At 40.8% G+C, this 22,153-nt stretch overlaps 1 long non-coding RNA gene across 1 annotated transcript in view; it reads left to right on the top strand.

The window, feature by feature from the left end:
* Window positions 1–22,153, top strand: part of LOC125883046 (uncharacterized) — a 132,379-nt gene that overhangs the window by 66,252 nt on the left and 43,974 nt on the right. The window contains exon 2 of the long non-coding RNA XR_007448447.1: window positions 14,807–14,942. This is a non-coding gene — a long non-coding RNA (uncharacterized LOC125883046). The remainder of the gene's footprint in view (window positions 1–14,806; window positions 14,943–22,153) is intronic.

The following is a 22,153-nucleotide window of genomic DNA, read 5'->3' as shown; positions in this document are numbered from 1 at the left end:
CAATGCAGGGTAGTGCTCACTGAACACTTTGAGATGAAAACTGGCGTAAAGCTCTTTCTCTCTGTTATTATCATGACCTGAAAAACACTCCTATGGTAAACTCACTCAGATAAAATACAAACAGAAACACAATGATAGGAGATTGTTTGTTTTGTATGTCCATTGTCAAACATATGATGACATTTAACTCACTTGACGAGCCAGTTTTTACATTCGTCCGATACTTTGATTTAATGCTAGGCAATATATCCATGCATTCTCGATACGGTGATACAAGACTACATATCGTCTCAGATTTTGGATATTGTAATATCATAAGTGTTGTTTTTTCCTGGTTTTAAAGGCTGAATTACAGTAAAGATATGTTACTTTCTGAATTTACAAGAATGTTCAAGATGTTCTATCCTTTGCTTTTACCCACTTAGTCATTATATCTATATAACTAATGATTATAAGATTATTTATCAAAAATCTCAATGTGTAAAGATTTCTACAGTATCTTCACAATATCAATATTGAGGTAATTGGTCAACTATATTTGGTTTTCTCCATACCTCCAAGCCCTACTTTGATTTATCACCAGATCCATGCAAAACCAATGACATTACCATCAACCCTTGTGTTTAGTGCTAATCAGAAAATGTCAGCGTGCTAACATGCTAAACTAAGATGGTGAAACATGGATATCTAAAGAGAACTGGATAAAGCTGTGGAGGCAGGGGTCATTCATTCCTACGGCAACTTTTGGGTGGCACATAAACTCAAAAAAGTTTGACTTCTTGGGGATAAAATTACCCAGATCTTCCACATTGTTGTGCCTATGGAGCAGGCACACTAGAGACTTCAGCTAGCAGCTAACTACCAGTTTAGCCCGGCACTAATTTGAATGTGGAGAAAATTATTTATTTATGCGACTCTTCTAGACTTTTGAAACGTTATTTGACCAAGCAGATCACTTCAGGTAGGGAAACAAGTCATATTGCGGGGACTGTAATGCTCCAAAAAATGTATTCGCTGATTTACAGATGTCTCTTTAACAATGTAAGTCCATTGGAAAATGTCTTTTTCGGCCCAGTAGCATAACATTAAAGACCTGCATGTTGCAATTCCGTCGTTTGGCCACTATTAGTGTCTTTACATGGAGATGAATAACTTGATAATGATTGGGATTTCTGAGGATCTTGTTCTTGTGTTTGAGCATGTAAGCACCATATTCTGTGTATGAGAAGCTCAAACTGGAGTACTCTGACAGCGACTGAGTGAATACAGCAATATGAATAGATTGATTTCTCTGTGCTAATGTAAACACCATATCCCAAACTTGATTGATATGATTATAATCAAGATATGCCTCGCAAATGGGTTATTCATGTCCATGTGACTGCACTCGATGTCAAAATGCCCTCAAAGCCCGGCGATGTTCCTAAGGGCTTGTGGTGAACATGGTAAACATTATAACTGCTCAACATCAGCTCGTTAGCATACTAACGTTAGCATTTAGCTCAAAGCCCAGCCTCACAGAGCTGCTACTGTGGCCGTAGTCTTGTTGGGAGGTGGAGACCAATGGTAGTCTGTGGTTCAAGAAATGAAATCTGGCTTTTGTGATCTGTAAAAGACATTCGGTGTAGTCACAGTGTTAAATCACACCAACAGTGGACCTGAGATTACAAAGAGGTAAGAATTTTGTTGGGAAGTGTAATCTTAACTGCATAGAGAAATGGAACTGCAAGACATTTTGCACTGTTTTTTGCCAAAGCTTTCTATGGCCATGTTAGTAACTCACAACCATTTTAGTGGTAAAAACCATCCTAGAATTACAAGGGTTTATAACCCAATTAAGACTGCCGATGCACTGTAAGCCCCTGACGAAGATGAAACCCCAGGACAGTGCTGGAGCTCAGACCACATCATATCCAAGTCAATTAGGATCATGCCCAGCTGAGTTTGAGACAAAAACGGGTCTATGGGGAGTTTAGACAAGCCAAGCCTGAAACAGAGCAAACGAAGACATATTCCAAATTAATAACAGAGTTTGCCACAAAAAACAAGTCATTCCAATTTTAAAACAATATTGCTCAGATTGTCATGTTTTACAAATGTAGACCATTCAGCAGGAGTTTTGTACCCTTAAACGGTTTATGATCACCTGTTGTTGCTCTGCAGAACACAAATTACTCTGACAAAGTTACAAAGTCTAATGGAAAAATGTTTTCTCTAGGAGTGACTAATAGTCTTTGCTATAATTCATGTTTTCACAGTGTGAGACAGACAAGAATAAAATACCCAACTTTCCCAACAGTCTCGTGCCATAAATGTGAGAGGTGCCGCCTCTGCTTCAGCATTCTCTAACAGGCCCACGGCATCTTCTGATCGATCTGCACGCAGACTGCCAAACCAGCACATTTGCATCTTTAAAAGTTAAAGCGTAGGTGGACAAAAGCGGATCCAAGTGTATAGTGATCTTTTATAACGTGCCATGTTTTTTTTTTTTCCCAAGTTGCACAGCAGCAGGCACCGGTGACCAGTATAAGAGCTCATCAATGCCAATGAATCACGCATCTGAAGCTGTTGCAATCTCTGTTATTTTTGCCAACATCTGCTGTGAAGACTCAAGGTTAAATTTGCCTCCAGGGTAACCATAATTGTTGTGAGCATATGTTGTTTATGAGCTGTGCTGGAGCTCTAAAAAGAAGACATGGATATAAAGATGCTCCAGGATTCACAGTGGTATGTGCTCAGAAATGGTTAATCAGTAAGGCTAATTATCTGTTTGATTCATGCTTTAACAAACTATAGAAAATTAAGAATAGAGTTAAATTGTGCACTCTGGGCAAAATTATGATTTCAGTTGTCTTCGCTGTAGTTTGAATCTCGTGTTCCTTTATGGGCCACCCGCGAATCATTTGCTCTGCATTGTGAGGTGGGCAGCAGCTGTTTTGAGTGCTAAGATTACATTTAGTCTCCTCTGAGGCAGAAATCAAATCCTATCAGAGGGCTCTTAGGCAGGCTCTGACTTCAGACCAGTGACAGATAGCTAAAAACAGTCTGTCCTCGGGGACAGCAGCCATCATTCTAATGTATGCCAATTTGACTTTTCGTTCCTCTGCCAAGGACAGAATACCACCTGCAGAGGGATCTGATTTTATGTGCATGTTTATGGACATCTCGGCTCCAGAGACCCTGTTTGAGCGATAGCTCACTGCTCCACAAGGAGAAACCTGCCCTACCCACCGACACACCTTTCTGGTCATTCATCATAACGACACAGAGAGGAGAGAATATCTCCATATCATCACATCCTCTCTGCTAACATGGAGGGGGACATGATGTCGGCAGACCACTGACAGGTGGGAAGAATTAACGACAGCAGGGCTTGGTTGAATGCTGAGGGGAAAATGAAGCCAGTGAAACAAAGAAGGGCTGACATTTGGAAAGTACGTAGAAGGTAAAAACAAAATACCCGACATGTCCTCCAAAATTAAACTTTAAAATACAGCACTTTGACACATAGAGGCATTTTCTGGTCTGATGCCACTATCCGCAGAACAGCATCATTTGTTTGTGCCTTTCAAAACTCTTACAAACCCCTGTTTTTATCTGTTTTATGATCTGACAACTCTGTGGTTAATGTTCAGTGGTATGAGCACAAAAATGAATTGGTTAGATTTAGGGCAAGATTGTGGTTTGGGCTAGAATAAGTACTTAGTCAGTGCAAACGCTACAAATCTCATCAGACATTACATAAAGTGGATGCAGTGCAACAAATTAGTCATTCCTGTTACATTCAGTGTTCACCCAGGTACACTGAGGCGACTTAGAGGCCATACTCTGATTTATTCTGTCAAACTACTAAATCAGAGTATGGCCTCTCAGTGGCTTCAGTGCACCTGAGTGGAACACTGAGGCTGTAGTAGGAATGGCTAATTTATGACACTGCACCAACTTTCATGATGTCTTATGAGATATGTTGTGTTTGTAGTATGGTTTTGTTGTTAGGTTAAATGTCATTTTCTGTATTTGTATTTATGTGAAACAGCTGACGTCCTGGGACATGAGACAAATTAATTTTTTCACAAATCAAATCAAATGTTATGTTTCAGCGACCCCTGGATTGGTTGCTTAAATGCTGCTGTAAAATGCTGCAATAAGTTGGTTAAAAATACCCAGTTGTAATTAATCATCGCTGCCATAGTCTTCAATGAAAAACTTGCAAACATGCATAAATCCATTGCCATAAACCATTCAAAGACACAAATTTTCAACATTACATTGAGCAGTGTACACCTGACTTGATGTGGCCTGGCGTTGTGGTCAAAAATCTATTGGCAGGGGCGTCGGTGGCTTGGTGGTAGAGCAGGCGCCCCATGTACAAGGCTGTTGCCGCAGCGGCCTGGGTTCGAATCCAGCCTGTGGCCCTTTGCTGCATGTCACTCCCTCTCTCTCTCCCCCTTTCACACTTAATTAAAGGCTTAAAAATGCCCAAAAAATATCTTTAAAAAAAAAAAAATCTATTGGCAGAGACACCCATGGCAATATAATAGCAACCTACACATATCATACACCACAGATGGCTCCTATACCCTCCACCTCTCCATGACAAAATCAGTACGTCACTTTAGAAATGATGATTTGCTACAAATGAAACCTACAGATGCAAGGTATCCATGTTCAGATTACCACACTGTGAAGGTTAGGGGACAGTCATCACCATGGTTACAATAATAACCAACTTTGACTGTCAGTTGGAAATGGAACAAGTGTTTGTTTATTGACCCGTCCACGTTGACTTCCTCCCTCCATGGCTTTTATTGCTTTTTCCTTCCTCCTTTACTTGGATCCATTCATCATTACTGCGGCCACTAGAAGGCTTTGTCACTTAAACATAAAGATTTGTCGCTCTTAGGCACATCCTGTAATGACAGATTTTTTTCTGGAGGGGTCGGTCTCATAATACCAGATATCAGAGATGTGATTTAGGTATGAGTATTAACTGGTACCAAGAAAAATCTTGGTATGGATGTCATGTCAGTGCTTCATTACTAAGATTTTCAGTGGCAGTAACAAAAGCTTTAGATTTCATACTGATTTATACAGAATACCAACATGACCTTTTGACCCTCTCTCATGTATTCACTTAATGTACTTTATTTAGCCTGTCACATCAACTCCCCAGTCAACCACATCCACACGCTCTATGATCGTATTACAGAGGTGTGCACACTATGGACCATTTACACACTTTCAATGGCTTCCCTTTTCCTCAATACTCCCCTGATCGTTTGAAATTCAATTATGCTAATCACAGCTAAGGTCGGGGACATACAGGCACTCTGCCTCTCTCTTTTGCTTCGCTTCATCTGTGTGCCTTTGAGAATAATTATTCTTAAAAGCATATCATTTAGACCCTTTTAGGACAGGGGAGTAATTTGTGCATTCTGGAGTTTGTTGGATCCTGATACACTTTAAAGATGTTGACTGGTCAGAGGTTGCGGTTGCTGAATAGGCAGTGTGGTGGTTTCCAAAGAAATTCCATGGGCTTTATTGGACTTTATGTTTTTGTATGAATACTTTGGCCATAGAGTCAAGGATAGTGTTTACAAAGTGCTTCACAAGCAAGTGTAGAACACAACTTTACAGTCTTGTTATGGTTGTGGCAATAGGTCATGCCACTGCAGTGTAGTTAGTTTGTAGGTTGAATTGACAGTTCAGTGCCAAATATCAAGCTAACTGTTCTCGCAAGGCACACTGCAGACAGAGACAGTCAGAATCCTTGGTAAATTTCTAAAACAATGAGCCTGTTTAGACCTGTTATTAACATGTAAAGACACATTGCTGTTCACACCTGTGCCTATAATGTGTCTCCAGCCAACCGTGTTCAGATTTCCTTACAGTCCCATGCAGAGTTATTACGTCCACACTTTTGCTTGCTGCTCTGTAGCATGCTCGCTGGTCATGTTAGCGGTTATGTCACATACCGCAGTCATCAGAATTCAACACGCCTCCTTCCACAGGGCAAAACAATGGATGATCACACAACACTTTGTCCAACCTGACATAAAATGGTTATACATGTAGAGCATTAGCGCATTGTCACCAAAACAAACTCCATGTCCTGCACTGATGACGTAGTCCTTGCATCAGGACACATTAGTTTTTATACCACAAAATGTATGTGGTCAGATACATCCCAGACCACCTCTGCAAGTGGTGTGAATGATCAGATCACAGTGTGTCATGGTGGTTATTTACACTTGTATTTAACTTGTGATTGGATCACCCAAGACATATCTTAATACCAGGTGTAAACAGGCTCAATGAGTCCTTGATTTCAGACAGAGTGCAGACAGCAGGCTGCAGATTTCTAACTGGCTTCCTTTGATTGTTTTAGCTAACATACAGCTGTTGAGATTTTGCCAGCTAGCTAGCTAACTAAGCTAACATCAGCTCGGTGAGTTGGTTAAAAACGCCAATAATGCCTTTAATGTTTCCTGCTCATTTCTTTACCTTGTCACTGTAAAAGGGCTCTACAGTATGCTTGTAGTGGTTACATGCATTATATCATGTTATATTATGTTGAAGACTGCTATGCTCTGAGCTAAAAGTTAGCACACTCACTAGTCGATGATGTTGAGTTGATGACACGTGAAAAAAAAAAAGTGACAGTAGTGATCTTGTATTGCGGGCTAAAGCTAGTTAGTCCTAGTGGTACGAGTAGGATATATAAAATGTAAAATTACAGTTCATGTTCAAACATTTGTTTGCTGCGTAGCTTACATCACCTCCTTGGACTAGCAAGATGGAGGCTTGTTTTAGGTTTTGAATGTACCTTACAATATACTCTGTTATTAACACATTGACAAGATGCCCTTGTTTATCTGGTACTGTATCATGCTGGGTGTCGCCAGTACCAAAAAATGTCTGTAAAACGCTAAAATTTCCTGCTTTTTAGCATTTACTGCCTAATTGTCCTGGTTTTTACCATAATCAAAATACAAATAATGACGTGTTTTTGGCGCTCACATAGTATACTTGGTATGAAAACATAAACAGTGCACCATGTGTTTGAATTCAATACTGATTTGTCTGTACGTGTATTGCTCCCAAGGCTGTTGCTGTCGTGGCTACGTCTAATAGACCCTGTTAGCGTGCTTACGATCATACTGTGTTCTGCACACACCGCAAGAGTAAATTTTCCCTTTCACATGGTGGAAATGCCGATAGAAGAGATCACAGTAAGACGGCCAAACATAAGCAGTGGCTAAAAGTAGGAAGTACAACCATTCAACTAGTGTTGCCAACTTGGTGACTTTCCCGCAAGAATTAGCATCTTTTCAGACCCTCTAAGCCACTTGATTTCTGAAAAAAAAAAGACTCGTGACAAATTTAGCAACTTCTTTAGACCATTTTGAATAAATGAGAGGAATATTATATTATGATTAAGATACTTTTAGTCAGTTTCTATGGTTAGGTTGATGCTCTCACTCTCTAGATTGCAAGAGCAGAACAGTGGTGCACTATAGTGACATATCTATCATGCCATTCAAATGGTTTGTTGAGGATTTTTCTACTGAATCTAATTAAGCAAAGTTTCAACGCTTTCGTCATTCGCATGACTTCACCAGTATGCAAATGTGCATATGACGTAATCTTGTGACTTTTTGAGCTAGTGCTAGCTGCCTTCACTGGATAAGAGTTGGCAACACTGGTTTCAACCAACGGTGCAGCTGTAACTTCAGTGACAGCCGTCTGAAATGGGCAGCTGAGGTAGCTGTGCATAAGCGCGTACATGTGCGCATGCATGATGCATGAGTGTGCAGTACACTTAAGGGTCCCGGTTTAACACTTTTAAAATATGGTCAGCCTAGTCATTACATAAGCAATTCTGACCTTCATACTGTGACAAGACAAGCAATGGTGAAGTGTTACACTGCTGAGAAAAGAAGGTAACTGTATTGTGTCTGGTTTTCACACTGAGATAATTTGACTTTAAGTGGTGTGCCAGTCTGAAACACCACTGGTTAGTGCTTCTCAATATACAATTACAATTTTGTAATATCATTAGATTGTCTGCCACAAAATTTCAGCATCATAATCATAATCCTGTGCTCCCCGCTGCTCTCCCCAGCCACTGTAGTGTGCTGCAGCCAATTGGCACTTCTTCTCCTCATTACCCACTTATACATAAGATGTCTTTATTTAGAATTTTCAGTTATATTCAGATTGTTTGACAGTTAAATCTGCTACATTTCATTTTGAATAATTTGTAAATACATTGAAGAATAAATAAGTCATTTCACTACAATAGTCCAGTCTCAACATTATTCTAGATCTGTATCATGCATAGCACACTGCAGCAAAATTCACAGAGCTCCTTACAATGCACGAGTTGTTTCAATAATGCTCAGAGCCAGCGAACTAATAATACCATCTGGCCATGTCAGCGCAAGTGTAGTTGAATCACTCAAAAACCAGACACAAACTGTGAACCCAACATGTTGTTTCAAGAGGTCAGCCACATTCTGAGCTCCAGCACCTCTCACTCATCTATCATTGGATATGTAGCAGACTTTTTGGCCCTTTTATATGCATCAATTTTGTCATTTTAATATGAAATGTAACCTGGCTTGCAGGAAAGTCAGGGTGTCTCATTCAAAGAAAAAAATGCACAGGTCAGTCGCATATCTTTGCATTAACACACATTAAGAGCCTTGAAAGGGACAAATCAAATTGTCTGAGTGGCGTGAGTTATGCTCAGTAACAGCATGAATCAGTTAGAAGGCACATAACCCCGAATTTTACATCTTAGACTTTAAGCTCACAGCATGGTGAAGCCATTTGCACAACCGTGGAGAAAAGAACTTTATGTTCCTGAGGGGAGTAGGAATTTGACTCTGACAGAATATCAGACTAAAGCCCACTGTTACAGCCCAGTTTCTTTTCTAAACACAGTGGTCACTTAACCTGATTTGCATTAATGTGCGTGTGTTTGCTCTTGCTCCAGTTGGTCGCTGTGACTGATATTGTTTTGGGATATTCACAGAGCGGGTAGGAAAACTGAATTGCCTAATGTACTGTAAAGAACAAAATGTTTCGTAAATACATTATTTGGCTTGACGAGAATGCCTCAGGCGCTTGTGTACCTCCACTGTTTGGCCGAGCTATCTTTCAGCACACTAACTCCATTATCACTGCAGCAATCTTCAGCAAAAAATAAATGGTGATTCTACAGAGACAAAACATCAGCGGTAATATCGACCATTTGTTACCATTAAATTTCTTTAAGTGAGTCCACTTCTTAAAGTACATACATTTCACTGAGATTACTGTGTAAATTGGACGTGTTCGTTGCGGCCAAAAAAAAAAAAAAAATCTGCAGATTCATACGTCTTCCTCAACAGGCTGGCGTTTAATAACACCAATTACACAGTAACTTGAGGCAGAGGGAGTGAAAAAGAGAGAGAGGGACAGGGAGAGAAAGTAAGGCACAATCGGAGAGCATGAACAGTGGGGCTGAGATATGATAGCCATTACAGAGATGGCAGCTCTGGCCAGGTCGAGGACATGGAGGTCATTCACTGTGGGACTTGGCCACACATACACTCTCACCTGCCAAGCAGCAAAGGCAACTTCAATAGCTGGGTAACACATGGCTACAAAAGGCAAGAGGGGGGCTGTCCTTGGCTGCGATGCATTCAACAATGTCATCTTCACAACAGATAGATATATTTAACTCTGACTGCAATTATGAAATATTATTCACATTGGCTAAACCTTACAAAAACAACAAACTGACCATGTCAGATCAAGCAGATGTGTTTCACAGTCACACTGAACTGTGCCAGCTGACCACGCATCTGATATACTTAACCAGCTCTCCCCTTGATGGTGTATCATTTGGTATTCATCGTAAGGCAAGTCAATTAAAGGTCCCCTGTTACACTCATTTTCAGGTTCATACTTGTATTTTGGGTTTCTACTAGAACATGTTTACATGCCCTAATGTTCAAATAACACATTTTTTTTTATCGTACTGTCTGGGCTGGAACATCTGTAGTCACACTATTTTTGAAACGCTCTGTTTCAGCACCCGGTGACATTTAGTGACATTCAGTCAACTGAGCACCACCAGGAAAACATGACGGAGCTGTTTATGTGTGCAGGTAACAAATAATCACTGATCCCAAGCCCCCAGGAAGAGTGACAGGCTTTGAAACCAATTTGACATAGTGGCCAAACTGGAATAACAACTTCCAGGTCTGTCACGTGATGCCACTGAACCCAGAAAGATTTTCTGGGTACAGACTTTTTTACTTCTGTAAATCAGTGTGTACATTTTTTTCAGTGTAACAATCCTTGTGAAATGATTTGTTTTGCTATCAGGATTTGATCCATTTAGTACGGTAACAATTCGAAAGTCGAGAGGAGCCACAAGATTACAACATTTTTGTTGTTTCTTGTTTCCCAAGCATGCGGACATTTGTAGCTACTGTTCTATGAATTTGAGTTAGCTGCTAACTGCTGCTAGCTGCTTTTGAAATTTCCCAGCGTTGGGTTAAACAATTAACGTCTAATTGTCATACCTGTCCTATTGCCAGATTTCCCTTTTAAACAGACATAAATTCATTGCTGTTACTACCCAGGCTGCTGGTTCAGAGGTGAAACAACTCTGTCCCCCCATTCCATGATTGTACCTTTTATCAAGAATGTCGGGGTGGAGTAACGGTACAAAATGTTTGCCTTGAACAGGCAGTGTAAAAGGGGCTTTTGAAATCAGATGCAAATTGATGAGGTGTTAAGATCTTATAAAGTAATAATAACTCATGATAAAGTAAGAGTCTGTTACTTGGGCATGATTTCACTTTTAGCATGAATGAGTTTTAATAGTGTACATGTGTTAATGTAAATTGCCGTCGTGTGAAGGTCCTGAAACACTAGGCCAACAGTAAGCTGTTCTCAATGTTAGGCTGTTGGTAACACCCTAGTTTGTACCGTTGGCCCTCGTCAGCCCCTGTCAGCTTTTTGGGGCCAATTCAGCATGTTGATTCAGTGATCACCCATCAGTGAATAGATTCACAGTTGAGTTCAGCTCAGCGCACGAGAACAGAAACAGACGTGAAGAAAGTAAAAAATAGCTGAATGCAAGAGGGAGTGAGACCAAAACAAACTTGTTTCAGGGTTATGGGGCGGCAGTAGCTCAGTCCATAGGGACTTGAGTTGGGAACTGGAGGGTTGCTGGCTCAGGTACCTGTCCAGACCAAATATGGAACGTGGACTGGTAGCTGGAGAGGTGCCAGTTTGCCTCCTGCGCACTGCTGAAGCGCCCTTAAGCAAGGCACTGAACCCCCAACTGCTCAGGGCGTCCATCCATGGGCAGCCTCCTCACTCTCTCCATTTAATGCATATATAGGTCCTGTTTGTGCATGTGTGTGTATGTCCGACCTGTGTGTATGACAAGAGAGTGAAAACAATTGAATTTCCCCTCAGGGATTATGTATTTCTTTTTCTTCTTCTTACATAAGGAAAGGTTACTTTTCTTCAGCCACTGAGCTCATTAGCAGAGATGTTTTATGATGGTTTGTGTTATTGTTAACTGGCGCATTGTGTTGTCAGTGTGCTATCTGACTAATTAGCATCAAGATGGTCTTCCAGTTTCCCTTTTTCAATGATGAATACAGACTACCACCGCCTGCTGGTGTGGAGAGTTATTTACTTTCCACGCAGGTGCAGAACGTACGTGCTGGTTGACCACCAGCTGTGGTCTTTGCAGTGTGCTCATGTGCAGCTTTTTGGCAGAGACGTGGCGGCATCAGGTGACAGCAGGGGGCCTTCATCACCACTGAGCCTTTAGCAATTTCCAAATAAATATAGTTGCCAACACTGATTTCTGCTCTTGTTGTAGAGGCTAAGCTACACTTCCAGCAGCAGGGAGACCAACCTGATGTCAACACTCTATTAAACCTCCAGTACAACAGCGAACAAGTAACAAGTAGCAGTAACGTTGTTTTTGAATTGTTATATTACACTATGTATTACTGAAAAAAGCAATACCATTATTGTAACGCATTAAGAATGTACTACTGCTCAACACTATTGGATCTGAATCAACTTTAAATACACTCATGCATGTTAACTACCTGTGACACTAAGGGAGATGCAGTGATATTGAGGAAGAAAGTCTTTGCTAATGATATCGTCCCTTCACTCTCTCTTGTCATTTTGCATCCTGACAATACAGCTTTAGAAGAGAATGTGGCTTTCCTTATTGACTGGCACTGCAGTCATTTTAAATGAAGCAATTTTGAATCATCCATGGCCCAGTGGAGTGTTAAACATGTAGACTGCAATTAAGCGATGATAACAAATGCGGCATTAAAACTCTGGGGCATATTCTGTCAGTCCCTGATAAATAAAATGTTTAGATTGACTGTGGGGGATGCTTACTAACTGCGCTTTCAACGAAAACATAAGCAGGCAATTTTAACAAGAGAAATGCCACTGCCTGTGAGTGACAGAGCCATGTGTTAATATGATTCTAATGCACCGCAGAGGCATGTGGAAAAAAAAAAATAACTAGATGGAATAAATTCATTCTAGGAAATGCTGAAAGAAATAAATCTACATCCCAAATGTCAAACAAGATATTGAAAGAAGATGGAGTGTCAAAGGCAGCCTGACTTCTTCAACTACATCAAGGCACCTTGAGTGTGGTGGCCGTTAATGTATTCCAAACACCAAGACGGTTTCTTAGAGCCCAGCTGTCCCTGGCTGCAGCCCAACCGCCAATCATCTTGCAGAGACAGACTCATTCCAAAGTTGAGCCTAAGGCAGAGTTGAAGCGGAGTACAAACATGAAGGAGAACCCATATGAGAAAGGAACGAGGTGAAGGGAGAAAAAAAATGAAATAAAATGTGAAGTCCGGGAAGTGAAATGTAGCCTCTGGTGGAGTTAAAGCGGTGTGTGAAATACTTGTGGCTTACAGACATGTCTTTGATTTGATTTATTTGATGACCTTAAAAACACAGTGGGAACAAATGAAAACATGACGGATGCCTCAAGAATGAAGAGACACGCTTGTCAGTGGTGAACAGCCACAAAATGAGGAAAAAATCCTGAATTCAGATTGGAAACAAGCTATAAACTACTGTCATGTACAATATTTACAGTGTGTCTATGATACTAAAGCAGTTCTTTCACCTCCAGTCTTAATATGTCAGTGTGTTTTTATGTTACTTTCATTTGCACATGGTTCATGCACAGTTTACAATAATAGAGGTGACAGATTTACCACTTAAAATTCTAGTAATAGTAATGTTTTAATCAATTTCTGATTAAAGACAGAAGTAATTAAAAGCAGCCCTACCAATCTCCACTTTTCATTCCATCATAATCCTATTTTTATGCCTCTGTGCAGGCGTCAGCCATGGCCAGAGGCATTATGTTTTTGGGTTGTCTGTCCATCTGTCCATTCATCCGTTCCTCTGTCTGTTTGTTCATCTGTCCATCCGTCACCGTGACCTTGCATCTGCCCCATTCTTCTGAACCAGATATTTCAAGAGTGCTTTGAGAGAAATTTCTTCCAATTTGGCACAAACATCCACTTGAACTCAACGATAAACTGATTACATTCGGTTGTCAAAGGTCAAGGTCACTTTGACCTCACAAAACATGCTTTTGGTCATAGCTTAAGAATTCATACGCTAAATTTGACAAAATTTCACACAGATGTCCAATAGGATAAAAATAATGAAGTGATTTGATAGCCAAAAGGTCAAAGGTCAGCATCACTGTTCATCATAATGTTCTGCAAAAACACAACAATGGTGATTCAGTCAGGAACACTTTAGTCCAAGAAAACCTTATTTCCATTAGTAGTGTTAAATTTGGCGGTATGGCTCTGTTCTGGGGCCTCTCTGCCTTTCAGCAGTCCTACAGAAATGACATTGATAAGTCAGACACAACATGAAAACACGGAGCTGGGGTGGAGGCTGGTTACAAAGTGGCTTGCAAAGGAAGCAGCAACAGTCGGCAGGCCAGAGCAGTTTAAACAGGGCGCCCTGACTGAGATTCGCCAATTGCTTGCATACAAAGGAATCATGTGATCTATCAGCTGACTCCCTTCCATCAATCAGCTGCTCCATCAGTTGATTGGGCTGTTTGAGATCAGCTGATGTAGCTGGGATGTGAGCTGAGCTTGACATAGTGTCCTGCCTGAACCAACACTATGCTCAATTTTTTCAGTGACATAGCAGGAGGTGAAGGGCTATTTGTGTATGTACCAGAGCACACCTATGATGTGCACACATGCATGTATGCGCATGGTTAAGTAATGGCGCATTTCGAAGGTTATGCAACCACTGTTCCTACGGTAATGGTGAATGGACTGTACTGGTATAGTGCTTTTCTATTCTTCCAACCACTCAAGGCACTTTTTACACTACAAGTCACATCCACCTGTTCACATACACAGTTACACACTAGTGGCCGAGGCTACTGTACAGATTAAAACCTGCTACTCAGTAACCATTTCTCGCACTCACACAACAGCCATCGGGAGCAAATTTGAGGTTCAGTATCTTGCCCAAGGATACTTTGACATGATGACTGGATGAGCCGGGATCAAATCTTCCGATTAGTGGCTAGAGTACTGTTAGTCAATGCGGGAATTGACATCATCATGCAGCATCATGAATCAAGCAACACACCTGAAATGTCAATATAATAATTGTGATAGTGATTGGATCTTCAGTGTGTATGATTTTCAATCGGATTATGTGAACTACAAATATTCTTTTTCCTTACTTGTAGAAAAAAATGGCGGAGCATTGTTCCGATGCATTCCCGCAGTACTACACCCCATCACTGACCATATCTCAGGATCAGAAGGGGAGACATTTGGTCGGATACTGAATTGGCGACACTAATCTTGGGTGCCCATCTTCTGGTGAGTGTATAGATCTTCTGTGCTGCCGAGCTGAAGATGTGTGTGAATCATCTGTGTTTTAGAATATTTAGCTTCTCTGCAGCAAGATAAATATATTCAAAGCATGTCTACTGCCATGACTACATATGAGTCTGGATAGACATGAATGTAAACTGTAACTTGACTGGTTGGCGGAGGCATATAAATGCAATGCGGTTTATTCTAGTTGTGCTTATTTTACGTACTTGCTCTTGTGATTTGGGTTTTAAAAGCTCTAAAAAAAAAAGACACCACCCTCCAAACTCTTCTGAACTCCAAACTCTACTCTGCTGATACTGAATATCTGCCTTAATACAGCACCATGTACATCTCCCTCCTTATGGAGAAATCCAAAGCTTGACAGGCCTGCAGACCCTAGTTACTGTTGCTAAGCTATGATTGGGGAGGGGGTTAATTCATAATTAACAGTAATACACATGCAGCATCTCGTAGAGGGTAGTTAGCAGAACAGCTGCTGAGGGTTCTTACTGCATTTCATACCAGAGTTAGAATCAGCTTTAATTGCCAAGCATGTGAGCACATACAAGAAATCTGACAGATTCTTACATAGTGCTCAGTGTACAAACACAGAACAGACAACAAGGACAGCAAAGCTGAACAAGGTAAATGTAAAAACTTGATTATTATATACGGATATGATAAATTGATGGTTTGAGTATATAATTAGACAATAGTGCAAAGGTTGCTGGAATAAATAATCAGGTCGATTATACGCATGAGGCAGGTGGATATGACAGTGTACACAGCATGCTTAGGCTATGTTTAGATACATACATGTTCACAGCCTGTATTTACAACTGCAGAAATACATAATGTACTGGTGAAGTGGGTGCTTGGTGTTAAAGGGTTGTTGTACAGGGATTGTTCCTGATGCTGTGTGACTGGTGTTAAGTGTTCATTATAGTGACAGCCTGTGGACAGAGACTGTTCTTGTGTCTGTTTCTTTAGCATACAGTGTTCTGTAGCACATACCAGAGAGGTGATGTCACTGACTTTTTTTTTTTCTTGTAGCAGCAGTATTCACAGAAAAGAGAGGTGTCGGTATGTTCTGTACAAAGTGCCCCATCTCCCATGGGTGCCACCCCTACATTTCTGCTGTAAGACTCTGGTTTCAATGATACTGACCCCCACAGTCCCTTTCTCACTGCAGCAACAGAGAGGAAGTCGAGGTGAGGGAAATTGTCCTTGAAACAAGTAACAATGGCTTCAAGTGGAATGTGACACATGTCTCCAGGGTCTGACAATATTAATCTATCTGCCAATCACCACAGGCACCCAGTCCACTCCAGCACCCCCAGAGTGTGTATTAATTAAGATGCTGTCACACTAAACGAAGAAGTATTTGGTGCATAACAAGACAGTATCTCTAAAGTCATTATCCTGCTGTGTGGATGGCAGAATGCTTTTATGTTATTACTCAAGTGACATTTTTTACAACATTTTTTTGATGACATTTTTATGCATTGTAGTTTTATGAAATAATGCACTGTGAATGTACCTGTCGACACTCGTCTTTCTGCTGCTGTACTGTATATATAACGGGCTGAGTTATTCAATACTTAATTTATCACTCTAACATCTTTGTCTGCGGTGTTAAAGACTAGCACATAGGAGACAAGGCAAATCAGACATTTCTGTCAAATCAAGTCTCAAATCTAAAGCAGGATGGAAGTAAAGGACATTGTGTGCGCCAGCTGACCGTGTTTCCACAGCTCGGCTATATAAAGAACGTGGTAATGTGACTCAATGACAGGGACTTGGCAAAAAATGAGGCTACCTTCCTCAAGGGTCCCTGTCCGTTTCAGAGGATAATTGAAAATAATGTAAAAATAGTCGTGTGCTGAGGACATGGGTTAACTCTCTGAGGACAAGGTCAAACCCTCTCCCGTTACTTTAATTTCCACATGATTAATTACACACCCTCAGTTGGTTGGGAAGCATGTTTTACATGTTCTGGAGGATGTTTTACACTGATTTCCTAAACTAATGTGATTAAACCATGCTGGGAGACTGGTTCTGAGGTTGGATCAAAATGCACATATGTAATATAAAACATATGCAAACACACACTGGCTTCATTCATATAACGCAGTGCTGCTTCTTTTCTCGGCTTCACACCTCCCTCTCTTCAAACTGACATGATAGCTTTGAATCTGATCATCTCAAAGCTGATTGTTCTCCGCAGAAGGACAATAGACAGACAGACAGTGAAATCAAAATGTTCACACCAATCAGCTGTCAGATTTCAAGTACATCACATGCAGGGTTTTGTTGCCATGGACACTGCTCGTACGAAATAAAAAATTCATCTTTTTTTTTTTATCTACAATCAATCAGGAAATAAACTATATTCTTAGATTGTAATGAATGTTTCAGCCTTTAATCTTCTTAGAAATCCATGATACGGCCGGAGTAATCCCACTTTGATTTTCCAACTGATCAGAGGAACATGATTCTAATCTAGAGGTCCAATAGGATTACGTCAATAATGAGCGTGATTACACAACAGCACAAGGCTGAACTCGTACTGTTAATTCAATCACTTCATGTAAAACCTGACACATTTACCCCCAGTAATAGCTTTGAATCAAATGCATCAATTCTCTTAGCACTGAAATGGAGCAAGTGTGTTAATTAGTAGCTTCCCCTGGATGTGTAATGCATTTTTGCTGTTTCAAACTACTTAATTAACAGCAGAGCTACTTAGCAACTCTCACACAGGCATCAGTAATGTGCAACAGAAGTAGGATTGAGGAGCATTTATAAAATTGTCATACCAATCCAGTGCCAAATACCAGTTCTGTCCAATAGAGTACTTCATCTGATACCTTTTCTTTCTTCTTTTTTCAATACACATCATGTGGATGGAGGCATTTAGTTGTGTAAAATGCTATGAGAATCCACAGGCAGGTAGTATAGCCATACTTTAGAATGTTTTAGTTGCATCTCGGCACGCTGAACTACCAATTACATCAAATACACCGCACAGCTCACTGTGCATGTGTGACCACATAGGTCAACTGTGCAAGCAGCTTATTATGACCCATCCTGATATTTAATTTAAGGTGGAACCCTCTAGTGGCCATAAAAATTATTACAGGAGCATAGGAGGAAGTGACGTGACATAAAAAGCACCAAAGTCCATGTGATGTACAAATATGGAAGACGCCCGATAGGGATGGTGGGAGGGGTGTTGAATGGGTCAAACAAATACAGGACTTTCACCGAGAGGAGTGGTGTTCGCATCCCAAAGTCAACAGTGACGTCTTTAAATAACAACTTAGCCTAGTATGCTAGTATGTGTAGCATGCAGCGCTAGTGACATACCGTAAAACTTCAATTAAAAGCGTAGTCCAGTATAAACGCCTAGACCCCTTTATTAGCCCGGTGTGGCTGCACATGTTGACAAATAAACGCCTGTCTCAATTAGTAGCCTGGTCTGGTTGCCAAGCAATTCATTTTTTTAACAGAAGTTCTTCATATTGATAAAACCGGATTGTTGGCTACCTCAAATTATGTTTACATTCCTCGATTATCCTGAAAATTATTCTTATTCCTTTAGTCCATCAGGGTACTCAGATCAAAAGAATCAAAAGGGTTCAAATGAATGATTCATATTTGATATGTTATCTGAAGCCAAATTTTTTAATGAGTAATATTCATACTGGTTTAAATAAACAATTTGATTGTATTTCCCAATCTTTGTTGAGCAACAACTCTGTGTGAAAGTAATCAAAGGCCTGTCCCATATAGACACATGTCCCAAATATAGGCCTGTTGAAATCTGTGATTTAGGCATATAATAGCCCGGGCTAATAATTTAAGTTTTACGGTATGTTAAGTGTTGTACGTGACGTATGTCAAATGACATACATGACATTACGTTAGTGACAAAAGTACTTATTTAGAGCCAAATTAGGATGTTTTTCCTAAACCTATCCAGGTAGTTTTAGAGCGGAATATGTGTCATTTTGGGACCGGTCAAATAAGTCATTTAGAAAGTCATTGGAAGTCATCCTATTCTGTCAGTTAGGTATAAGAAATTTGACCTCACCACGCCACAGACTGTGTGGGTTGTAAATGCAGCGGTAGTGGGTCAATCATACATCACATTAAATTGGAGAACGCTTGCAAGCAAAACCACCAAGAGTCTTTTTGTACTAAAAGCATCATAGAGGGGGCGTCGGTAGCATAGTGGATAGTGCCGGCACCCCATGTACAGAGGCGATGCCTCGCTGCAGCGGTCACAGGTTCGACTCCGGCTTGCAACCCTTTGCTGCATGTCAACCCCCACTCTCTCTCTCTCTCTCTCTCTCTCTCTCTCTCTCACCCCATTTCAATCTGTCCTGTCCATTAAAGGCAAAAAGTCCAAAAAATAATCTTAAAAAAAAAAAAGCATCATAGAGAACTTTCAGTACTACATGATACTGGGTTATTTCAGTCGATACAAGTTACAGAAGTTATTAAGCACCGATACCCAGCCCTAAATCTAACCAAGGTAAATCAAACACATGCAGTACTTGCAAAGAAACACAACACACCTGCAGTTAAAGCAGGGGTGCCACATACATCCCACTTTGATCTCAAGTGGGCCGGACCAGCACAATTGCATAATAACCTATATATAACACCACCTCCAAATGTTTCCCTTTCTTTTACTGTGACGCACATTCTGAAAATATTCACCAACTTACAAAGCACATGATGAACAGCATAAAATGTTAAGAAAATAATAAGTGCAATTTCAACAATATGTCTCAGCTTTTCCGCATTCAGTCAGTCGACTACTCACTTTACATGTGCATTTTTCCATACATTTCCACTCCTGCATAGTAATGCTTTTTTCAGAGAGCTGGGCTCTTGGGTGGAAAAGCCTCAGAAGCTGCATTTTAAGGCTCATTTGTAATCTCTTTTTGCTAAAAATAGATATTTTCATGTCAAATGTTGTGACTGTTAATGACCACGTATTTCCATGCATCCTTCACGTTGGCATAGATACATCCAACAGGTGGCACTAGAGGGCAGAGTCAACACTTTCTGATAAACATGGTGACAGTGGAGGTCGTAAGTGTTGTCAACAGTGGTGGTCTGGGAGGCCATTAAATTATCACAATATGTGGACGGAGAATTCCTTTCACCATATTACTGATACGTTTTGTTCTGCCATTTTTTGAATGTCTTTGTTGTGTCCTATGGTTGTATCTTGCTTGAACCATGCTTCACTGCCCCGACGACCTCTGATGGTACTGCTCTGTTTTATCCATATCAATACAGGACAGGAGGCTCATCTATTGTTGAGCATAAAAGAGCCATGACATGAAGTAGGCTACTCACTGTTTAACTTGCTCCTGAGACCTGACACCTCTTAGCCCGAACAAGTGCATCAATATTAGGTGTGCAAAGTCATCCAGTGGGCCGGTTTGGGCCCTTTGGCGGACCAGTTCTGGCCTGCGGGTGTTATGTTTGACACCCCTGCGCTAAAGGACACCGTACAAATGGATCCTCTCATTTAAACTGAATGAAAATCTATCTAATGAATAGGAAAAAGCATTGATCACAGCAGAATCCTGAACTTAATCATTATATTTCCAATACAATATACTTAATACTGAAGAATATGTACAAGTCTGGAGTCTGTGATTGGCATGAGGTTTTATTCCTGTCCTCTCAAGGTCTCCAAAGCATTTACTCAGCAACACTTCAAAAGGTTCCACAACACACTGAGTGGGTGCATGATTAATGTCATTTACTGCTAACCACCCTTACTTAGTAATGTACGCACTGTAATGCACTCTAACTCTCAACTCTCTTGAGCTTTAAAAGGCTTTCAAGTTGTTGTATTTGATTTCAGCAGGATTTTTAATGTGTCTACTTTGCAGTGGCAACTTGCAAATGGCTTAGCGCTTGCTGCCTCGCATTAACGCTTGCTCTAAAGCTGTAGTGAGCCTGATTGAGCAGTCCATCTTACTACAGTTGCTTCAGTTTCTTCCAGGCTTTGTTCATGCTGGCAAGGGAAAAGCGGCGAGTGTAGCTCACGGTATGGTATACAGTCGTGTGAACTCCAGCGCTATCGTGGAAGTAGGAATATGTACATTGTGTGTGTGTGTGGACAGACGTAAAAAGTAAATGGGAAGGAAGGAAAGTAATAATGAAAGTTTTAAGTGGCTCAGTCCCTTACTGCAAGCGAGATCAGTCAAACTTTGAAGTTAGAAAAAGAAACATTCCAAAATCAACAGCCCCTGTAATCTACAAACACAACAGAGACAGAGAGTTGCTAGCGGGAGCCAGTGCCGAAGGGAGATCCAAGGCAACTTCAGATTTGTCAGTTCACACGCACACAAACAGGCAGAGACACACACTCCTACTCTCCCAGCTCTCCTTAGAAACACACTTACAGGCAGAGAGACACACACACACATACCCCTAAAGACACATTCACTTCCAGACACAAATGTGTGCCTTCACATTCATACACACTCACGCAAACTACAGACAACAGACTTGTGGGGTTTGTTGTCAAGATATCATAAAGACAAAGAGCCAGCCTCCTCTCGGGATGACCGAATTTGATCAAAGCAAAGCTTTGTCCCAAGTCAGGATCACTTTTCAACTTCTTAAGCTAATGAACAGTTTATACCGGCTAATGAAGTCGGCGGCAGCTAATGAAGTTGACAGTGTTTTTGTGTTGTTCACAGCACATTCTAAGAATAACATTGTTACAGTATTGCCGTACAAAGGCGAACAGCAGCGAGGAGTGAAAATGAGGAAAATGGTTTCACAGTCTCTCTCCACGAGAACAAGCATGTCAAGGATAATCAATGTTCCCGTATTTTTGGATCATTTAATTCCCGCAGTTCTCCTTCAGTTATGAGAAATGTCACATGTAGAAGTGTGCCGAGGATCTCTCTCTGTACTGTAGCTATGCCTCCAAGCTGCCAGCCTACCACCCCCAGCAGTCCACTTGGCCATATTGTTGATGTGCCATAAAATACAACTGTAATTGTCCATTAATCTAAGGTTGATCAGCATTCATTATGGCGCATGCAGGGAGGCCATTGAAACACTGCATGCCTTGTATTGCATAATTTTACACAGTGGCTTGATGGCTTAGTTTACAAGATGGCTACATTTATAATGTTGGTATAATTCTTGTTCAGAGGGAGAGTGAGTGA

This window comes from Epinephelus fuscoguttatus, linkage group LG22 (assembly GCF_011397635.1).
Source record: "Epinephelus fuscoguttatus linkage group LG22, E.fuscoguttatus.final_Chr_v1".
In the NCBI taxonomy this organism is placed as follows: Eukaryota; Metazoa; Chordata; class Actinopteri; order Perciformes; family Serranidae; genus Epinephelus; species Epinephelus fuscoguttatus.
This window is presented reverse-complemented; position numbering and strand designations above follow the sequence as displayed.